Raw genomic sequence first — 9,843 nt, 5'->3', positions numbered from 1 at the left:
CAAATATTTACTTTGCAGTACATCTAGTAGGCTATCTAGCTGAAAATAGAAAATAATCACTCTGACTCATTCATTTAGGTTTTTTCATAGTTGAAAACCAAATTTAAATACAATTATACAACATCCAGGTAAAAATCTTATTATAATATCAGTGAAGAAGATCTAAAAATAGTAAAGTCATCTTTAAATGTTTCATCCATCCAACAGTTTTGTTGATGATGAAGCTAAGTTTAGTTAATATATAATCACACAAAGACCGTTCACAATGTAAGTCATCCTTGCTTAAAATAAATATACATATATTTAATATATTCGTTGGGACCTGTCTTTGACATAATACATTCCTTTGCCCCTTACCCTGACCTTAACCATCCCAACTGAATGCACACACAATCATTTGTAAATATAAAGTCACAGCCACCATTTGAGCTGAACATCTCTGTCATTCATTGATTAGACAGGATATCTGTTTGGCAGGGATTACCAACACTGTTACAACATGCATTCACTGGGATGGATTTACAGTCTAACTGCAGTACAAGTTTTTTTTATTTCCTGTCAAACAGCAAGAGCACAGTGCTGAATGAATCTATAACTACCACAGAACTCTTCTGTCAAAATTCTTACATGTACTATTTCTTAATATGAAGGGACTGGAAAAATCTTGAAGTTACATGAATCAATGATTTGTATATGTCCTGTGGCTTTTTGTCTAGCTGACTCCAGATACTAGCAGGTGAACATAGCACAGCATTTTGCAGCTAAAGAAACAACTAAAAGGTGAGTGAATATTGGAGTTAATTTCTTCACATGGCAAGAAACACAATTCCAAATGAATGCTAATGTTGCTCTGTGTCTGCTCAGTGAGAGAAGGCAACTGTTGGCTAACATGTTGGCTAACATGTTTGTTAACATCTTTACAGCTTTTTACACCACATCCAGGTCACCATAAAAAGATTTCACAGCTATATTTTAAATACTTCAAAATTCACAGTTTCGGTTAGCTGCTAACCACTAGCGTAAAGCAAAAGATGTCTATTGTGAAATATTTTGAAAATATCCATTGAAGCTGTTGTGAATCCAAGCACAGCTATTTTATTTGTAAGTTTTACTATTTTTGCATAGCCAACATTAGCATTAACAGTTGTTTACTTACCAGTCTTGCCAAGAGCTTCAGGCATTGTTGCATTTACAAGGCAGGAGGTTATAATACACCCTCTGAGCACTTTTACTGTGTTACTTTTTCAGGGCAGCCTGGAAACTACAGTGACTCAGTATTGGAAAGCATGGGCTAGCATACTAACTTCAGTAGAAGAAAAGAAGTGAAATAAATAGAAGTAAAACTAGAGGGTTGCTTTCCACCACTGGAGACAGCTCCTAGTGAGTAAAGGAATTAGGTTTGATGCTGAACTCACAACATTTCTTCTAGACTGGTGAGTAAACAGCATTAAATGCTAACATCAGCAATATAGAAATAGCAAAACTTACCAAAAATGACCAAAACAATCCATTATTTTCTGTCATTTTTAAGTACATCTAGACACCTCAGAGACTTGTCAATTCATAGTAGAAAAAGCACAGGTTACTAATAACATTAATGATGGCTCTGTTCTTTTGAAACGTTGCACTAAGAGAGACAGTATGACAGTGAGCCGGCATGAACAATACCAGCCACTGAAATTGAAGCAGTATCAGCTTTCATTTATCTTTTTATTTACACCTGTGCTTTTCCTGTTCTCATATTTCAAAGTGCTCTAATTATCATGCTCTAATTACTACGTTGTGTTATTGCATGATTTCTAGAGAAAAATGTCTTTTAAAAACATCTTTTAATTTCAAAAAGTCTATTGGTGCCTCCTGGAGCCATGTAATATGGTATTTCCAGAGCCTCCCTAACTTCTTTAATTTCCTCTTTATATAATTTTTACAAGGCTCCATAATGATCTTCAAGGAGTTGGTGCACTATATCTGTATAATACCAATGTATCTGTATTGGATTTTCTGTGTTTCCAGATGCTACACCAGCTTGGTGCTGCACAGTGACTTTGGCCCTGCAGGAATGCGAGCGTATGGAGAATGGAAACTCACGGGTTATCCTTAAGAGGATTCAGGAGCTAAGAGGATTCATTCTCAGATTCAGTACACATGATACAATATTTAATAGACAAACTATGAGTCTAATTTTATTCATCACTAACCGGATTTCCCTTTTGTATGTCTATAAACTATGAAACTAACAAAATAGATACTGATCACACATACTGGTGAGTGTGAAAGATGTGTACTAAAATATGCTACACTAAAAATAGAATAGGAATTTTCAGCCTCATAACATGTCACAATTCTTATGCTTGCATGTAGACATGGATTAAGCCTTAGGGCTTGGTATATGGACCTTAACTTTAAAAAATCCTCTTAAAGTAGTCATTTCCAGATCAGAAACTGGGCAGTTTAGTGTTTTTCCACCTCAAGGACAACTACCCACAAACTATGAAAAAAGCACAGATACAAAGGGTCACAGAACAACACATTTTAACCTATTGGTTGTATTTTAATACTTTGTCTGAATGTATGTTAAAATAATGGACATGGATATATTTTATAGTGGATAGTAGGACATTTTGCAACATTGAATTTTGGGGAATGTTTGTTTTAAGACTCACCAGGGTACCAGAAAATCTGCCATCAAATCAGAAGGCACTACTGATTCCTTTTTCTTTTTTCAGTTTTCAGGTTTGTCTCTTAAAAAAACAAAAGCAAAAACAAAAGTCACAACCCTGATAGATTCACACAGCCTTCTACAAATTTCAAAGAAAGACCATCTATAACAAAAAGTTACGTACAATGCAAATAGTCCTCAACGCTGCATGTCATTTTTTGAAACTTATGAGATATTTCCAATAATTAAGGCACAATGGGATTACAAGCAGCAGATGTTAAATTACACAGTGCGACACTTTCCCACATCTGGTATAGACAGGAAGTAAAAAGACATAAGAACAAAGTCACAGAGCTTCTTTGTTGTTTAACTGTATAAGGTCAGTAAGATGGTATTCATCCAGTGAAAAGACATGATGTAACATTTAAGTTACACTGTGCACTGTAGTGTCAAATACAGGACATGGAACAATATGACACACTAAACTGGTCCCTGGCAATACGTGAGATATGAATAATCTTTCCGTCAGGTTAGGAAATCTACCTGACGACTACACTGGATGGATGTTTGCTTAAGAGCAAAAAAAAAAAGGAAGGCCATGCAAGTGAAGGCAGAAATAGCTAACTAAATGGAGACGTGGTTACATACAGTACGGTGCAGTATGAGGTCCTTCTGCTGGTTAATGATCCTCCAGCCTTCTTTTCCAAACCAGGAAGTGAGGTGAGAATGGAAGACAAAACAGCGCTGGGCCCCAGCAACACCTCGGCAGAGTGGCTGTCCCTGGCAACGCTGAGGCGGTCTGTGCCAGTTTTGGGCCACTTCTGTGCCGGGGCTTCTTTGAGCCCAGAAGAATGTCAGGGGGGAGATTTGGAAACCTTCCCTTAGCTCAGGATGAATGGCTGTCCACCGAACACACCCCCTCGCTCCCTCTCCCATCCCCTCCAGCCTTGCTCCTCTACACACAGAAAACTGCAGCAGAAAACTGCGACAGGCCTGAGTTTGAGTTTTCACTTCTCCTATGAGTCATTAGAAACCCTAGTGAGAGTGCTGTCGCTAACATCATGCAGACGCTTCATCCCATCTGATTCATTCAGTTAAAGGACATTTAGGGACATGCAGTTTTGACCAACATTCCTCAGATGGAGAATGTGAGCTGTCACAACTGTACAGGCATCGGCTGTAAGCTAGCCAGCAATAGACACACTGACTGTCTGAGGTGTCTGTGTGTTTGTGTTCAGCTCAGTCTCTCCCTGAACTCACCAGAAACTCCAGTTCTCTCTGTTATTTAACCCCAATGTTTCTTCTTTTTCCTCTCATCTCTGAACATTTAAAGCAAATTGTTAAATAGATTTGTGCTCAAGTTGTATCTGTCAGTTTGTGCTGCCCTGGTGATTTTGTGTCTACTAGCATCTTTCCATTGACTTTTTAAGCAACTGTGTTGCCTCTAAAATCCACTTTGTCTTCTGTCTGAACATACAGCAATAATCATGATTGTGACAGAGAAAAGCATTGCATGCATTTGAAGGTGTTTTGACAAAACTAAACAGAAGTAAAAAGTAACTCAAAGTTTGGTGCCTTTGTTGTAGTTTTACTATTTTTTTGTTGTTATCATATAGCCAGTGGATATACCTTCTTACAATACAAAAAGCCTAGCTAGCTAGCAAGGGTAGGCCTACTGAAAATCAGCCTGCCTTCAACTTTCTGTCTGTCACGTGACCCCATAGGTGTAGTGGTACCAGAATGACGCTTGGCCACTTTTTTTCTCCAAGTGATGACAAAAAATATCTGCACTGAAGATGTGATCATCACTAAAGTGTATGTCATATAGCTAGAGAGCAACTAAAAACAAATGAAATGGTCAAAGTTGTCATATTGACATTCAAGGTATATTGACTGATTTCCAAACTTCAATCATGCATTGAGTAACAGGAACAAAAACATTCCACCTTAAAAGTGTCCAGTAGCTGCCGGTAGCCTCTGAGCTGCATAGTGATTTAAATCGTTAATTAGTAAAGATGAAAAGACAGAAAACATCCTTTATTCATCATTCACTCCTCTGACAGTTTCTTTATCTTTGATGCATTTACACAGAAACACGACAGAGTCAGTCTGTTACACTTGGACAGCTTGTGCTGCTGGAGATGAAAGCTAGCTTAGCTACATTTTCATAGTCTAGCCTGTTAGCTTCCTCAGAATGGATGTTTCCAATGTGGCTTCCTTTGCTCCACACAAGTCAATGAAATCATTCAAAACACAAACTACTTGTGTTCATTCTTCTGCTGCTTAATGCTATGCTAATTACAACCTACTACATTCATGGTATCTAATATTACTTAGCTGGATTTGGCTGACTGCTGCATCGTATTCTCAACATGATGAAACTGTTCATAAAGTCAGTCTAACATTTGATCATATTATCATGGTTGACTGATGTATGTAAACTTGCCACTGTAGGAACAGTGCTTACATAACCTTCGAAAGGAGCCGCAACTTAATTAAGCACACCTCTGTGTGACTCTAACCTCAACAGACCTCTACAGACTTCCAAGGCCAGTGCCATGTGACTGACAGAGACAGACTTCGGCAGCTGGCTAATTTTAGTTCTTTGTACTGTAGACGAAAATAAACAGTTTAAAAGTGCATAACACAACTGTCTTTAACAATTGAGTAAAGTTCTCTACAGTGAGGGTAAACTATGGTAAAACTTCAAACTTTAATCTAATTTGTTTTTTCATTCTTTCACTTCCATTTAGTTCTGACAAGCCAGCCTACCACCACATATAGTACATTATACCCACTTGTAGTTCCTACTAGAATGTGTTCATTATAACATTTTTATGTAAAAACTCCTAAAATAACAAAACCAGAGAATGATCTCTTCTCTTAGATAACTCTTGTAGAAGATCTCTTAGATAACACTGTAGTAGCCCACACAGCCAATATTACTCAACCAGCAGTAAACATGCTAACAGATAAGCTGACCCTGGCCGTGACCCAACTGTGCAATGAGAGGTTATTAGCAAAATTTGGAGTGCACTTTACCTCCAAATGAAGTGCTTCAGATTGTCTGACTGCTCCTGTGTCCTACCCAATGAAAGTGATGTTGCCATGTAATATCATCATCAGTTATCATCAGATAAACAACCCAAATGTGTGTGTCTTTGTGTGTGTGAGTGTGTGTGTGTGTGTGTGTGTGTCAAACATGATCAAATCAGATTAAAAAAAATACTTAATCAAAAATTACTTAGGCAACACCCAAATCTTTTTTTCTTTCTTTTTTTTTTACAAATGACAGGAAGGTGTTAGAGAGTAACAAACAGCCTTACCAATTAACTTGCCTGTCCTCATATAGCATGTGTGCTGTTATGTGTGTGTGTGTGTGCATGGGTGGGTGAAGAGTAACCTCCTGCAGGCAGCACATGGTTCACCCATTAAACAAAACAGACATCATCATCATCATCACATCATGGAGAGATGGAAACTGGAGAATGGAGACAAAAATACTCTGAGGTCATAGAGGAGTGTGGAGCAGACCTGCCCTGAGTTAAAGGTCATACCTGTGTATTTGTAAGTTTTAACCTACTGTCCACGTTACATATCTGGTATAGTTTCCAATACTGATTTGCCAAAATATGCTGTTGTCTGTAAAAATTGCCACACAGAAATGTAATATATGACATATATGTCCCTATATCAAGACTGATGTTGCCATATATGTCATCTATAGGGCATGTATATGGATATACTGTATGAAGATATAAGTTTACCATATATGAATTACCCATATTAAAATCTGTATATCTATGAATATTTTTTATATGGTATATACATGTTGAAAGCATATATATTAAATATATGTTTAATTTATATATACAAGTTTATTAAAACAACATTCATATAAAACATTCTTATGCTTATTAATGTTTTTCTTATTAATTTTAAACATGTCTATCTTCCCATTCTAGGAAAGTGGTCTGAGACTTTTGGAACCCACTGTATATAATATCAATATATATTGACAGGTTTTGGGATGGATATATATTTTTGTAATATTTGTCTACAATATAAGCATTCATACATAAACATACATATTTGTATGGGCTAGACATATATGCAATATATGAAATTGTTCCAATTTTCTATAGGTTTTATATATATAGTCTTTACATATGTTCTTATTTTAAATGTATTATATTATTATTATATTTCATATTATGGAAATTCCATATATGTACATATATTACATTTGTGTATGCAATGTTTTCCATTCATTAGAATACAGTTAGAAAATCAATATACAAGGACTTGCTTAAGTGAGGTTATCCATATCACTAAATGTCAGAAATATTTGTCAGTTGGCTTTGCATTGTAGCGCAGTAGTACATGCATTTGATTTCTTAAGTGTGTAACTCAAGCATATGTACTGGAAACAGCTGTCTGCAACAGTGAAAAAAGAAAACAGCAGAAGAAGACAGTCTGTGGAAAATGTATAGGGGAAATGTAAATATGCAAATGTATTAGAATGATGTTTCAATGATTTCAATAACTGGAGGCTGATTCAACCTTAGCTACTGTTGGTCATGTAGATGTATGAGAAAAACTGAATACTTCATTGCAAATACATATACAGTATACTGGTACTAAGCACTCTAACATACATGCATATTATCAGCGCCATCGCTACTAATGTTGAAAACACTAGTCAGTTATCAAGTGCTGTTCATCCCAATGTGGAAAGGGAGCTAAGTCGGTTGTTTAGACCGTCAGTATCATCCACCATACACCACCATGCAACCCAGCAGCTCCCAATTCAACCAGGAATAAACTTTGGAAAAAAATGATGAAGTGTGGTGCCTTCTGGGTACATACATACTCACGGTTGCACATAAATAAATACTCACACTCACACATACATACTGAGTATTTAGATATGTGTATACATGTATGTATGTACATGCATAACTGTATGTATGTATATGCATGATAGTATGTATATATGCATAACTATATGTATGTATATGCATAATAGTATACTGTGTACTGTATGTGTAAGTGCTTAGTACCAGTATATATGTATGTGCAAGTGAAGTATTCAGTTTTGGCCTAAGTGGCTTCTCATATCGATGCATGCATCCATGTGACCATACTGTCAAATATACTGTAGTATATACATGTTTATTTTTGTGCATGTGTGCGTCTTCCCTCAGACTCATCCGTTTTCTCCAGCAGAAGACGTGTCAGTCTTGCACCATTACATAATAATAAGGATAATAATAATAAATCAATATATAGCGTTTTACAGTTTACTCACTTTCAAGATAACATCAAATGGCATCACAACTATCATAGCAATTACATCTGGCACTATTATGGAAATTCAGTTAAAAGGTTACATATACAATATTTCATATTCAACACAAATTCTGTATGTTTGTAGTTCAACTTTTTTTTATTTAAATGTTTAATTTTGCTTAACACTTAATTATCGAACACAAATCATAAGAAGGGAATGATGGGTGAGATAATACCAGTAATGTACTTTGACCAGACTGCCATCCGCTGAGCTGACACCCCCCACCCACCCACCCCCCACCCCCCAGCCCCCTCCCATGTACCCATCTGCCAACCCCCACACACACAGGGAATTTCCTTCTAAAGTTGTAGCATTTGACTGTGCAAATCCACTTGTTCCTCTAAATTACGCAACAGGTTCAGAAACCTTGTGCTCAGATCAAATATGACCCCTCACCGACACTGTGCAGGTTCATTTCTTCCTTTTCAATTTGTTTGTATTTCTGTCACTTTCACAGTAATGTATACTGATGAGTAAAAGATACTCAGAAGTGATAAAAGCATTTTGCCAATAATCTGCCAAAACTGGTTGTTGTTCACCAGACTGGTAACCTTTAAATGGGCTATTTGTAAGTTTTCTTGGTTTCTTGCTGGTAGCGGGTGATGGTAATTATCACTTGATGAGAGCTTCGACCATCATTACTAATAATACAAGAGGTAACAGTATGTCCTCTGAGCAGCGTTACGTCTTGAGGGCAGAGTGGAGGCTATTGGAAAGTAGCGAGATAGGCCGGGGCTAGCTGGTTAGCGTTGCTTTCCACCTCTGGAGACAGCTCTTGGTGAGTAAAGGAATGAAGTTTGATGCTGAACTCAAAATGTTTCTTCTAGACTGGTAAGCCTAAGTAAACAGCTGCTAATGCGAACGTTAGCTATGTAGCAATTCCAAAACTTATGAATAGCTCCTTTAAATGCAACATCATTTTGATCTTTTTCAACTTAAAATAATAAAACTAATTTGACAATGAACTGAGAGCCAATCTAATCATTGATATTTTGATTAAGTAACTTGATTACCTCAATTGCCTCAGTGTATCAGTGTATAGTGACTCAATATAGGCCTCATCAATGAAAGGCATATCTTTTCCTTTTTAGACTCCAATGGAGAGAAAATACCACGTAAGACAAATTAATTTTCATCATTCATGTTGTTAATCGTCTTGTTACGTAAATGGTTAAGCAAGTTTCACTAGTTTAGGCAACTGACCCCCCCACCCACCCCCCCACCCTCTTTGAGTGTCTGCTGCTTTGTCAGGGAAATTAGTTTGACTGAGTTAATGTGGAAAAAACACAGAGAGGAATACAGCAGCCACGGAGAGCGGTCACAAACACGCAGCCGGCCTCACTTGAATGCAATCAGCCCATTTTAGATTGGATGATGTCTAAAATGGGTGTGTGTGTGTGTGTGTGTGTGTGTGTGTGTGTGGGGTGAGTCATTTATAGAGCAGAATTCAGTCCTTAGTTGGCAGCAGGAAAAGCCTCACACAGGAAACCAGTATGGATGTAGAGTAGGCAGTGAATATGTATTACCTAAAGAGCCTTACCAACCATTAGTAAACCTGCTGTAACAATCTGAGTGCAGCCATTATTACAACCCTTTAGTGCCTATTAACTTACAGCTTTTAAGCAGTACTAGATATCTACCACTGATATGACATTGCAAGTTGCAACTATGGAGTTTCAAAATGAAATGCATGTCCTAGAGACAGGTTTCCAATTTACAAACAATCAAACAGCAGGTGGGTGGAAAAATGTTGCCTCAATGTCATGACATACATACATATATAAATATGCTGTATATACATATGGACATACTCAGGGAATGGTAGGGATTT

At 37.1% G+C, this 9,843-nt stretch overlaps 1 long non-coding RNA gene across 1 annotated transcript; it reads left to right on the top strand.

Annotated features, from left to right (window-relative positions):
* Nucleotides 1-548: 548 nt before the first annotated feature.
* Nucleotides 549-4,293, top strand: LOC111221796. The gene is made up of 3 exons (XR_002665099.1): nucleotides 549-780; nucleotides 2,014-2,139; nucleotides 3,372-4,293. It is a non-coding gene; the product is annotated as an uncharacterized LOC111221796 (long non-coding RNA).
* Nucleotides 4,294-9,843: the final 5,550 nt, after the last annotated feature.

Source organism: Seriola dumerili, unplaced genomic scaffold (assembly GCF_002260705.1).
Source record: "Seriola dumerili isolate Sdu_G_001 unplaced genomic scaffold, Sdu_1.0 BDQW01000088.1, whole genome shotgun sequence".
Classification (NCBI taxonomy): domain Eukaryota; kingdom Metazoa; phylum Chordata; class Actinopteri; order Carangiformes; family Carangidae; genus Seriola; species Seriola dumerili.
The sequence above is the reverse complement of the archived record's forward strand: the minus strand, read 5'-3'. Positions and strand labels throughout refer to the sequence as shown.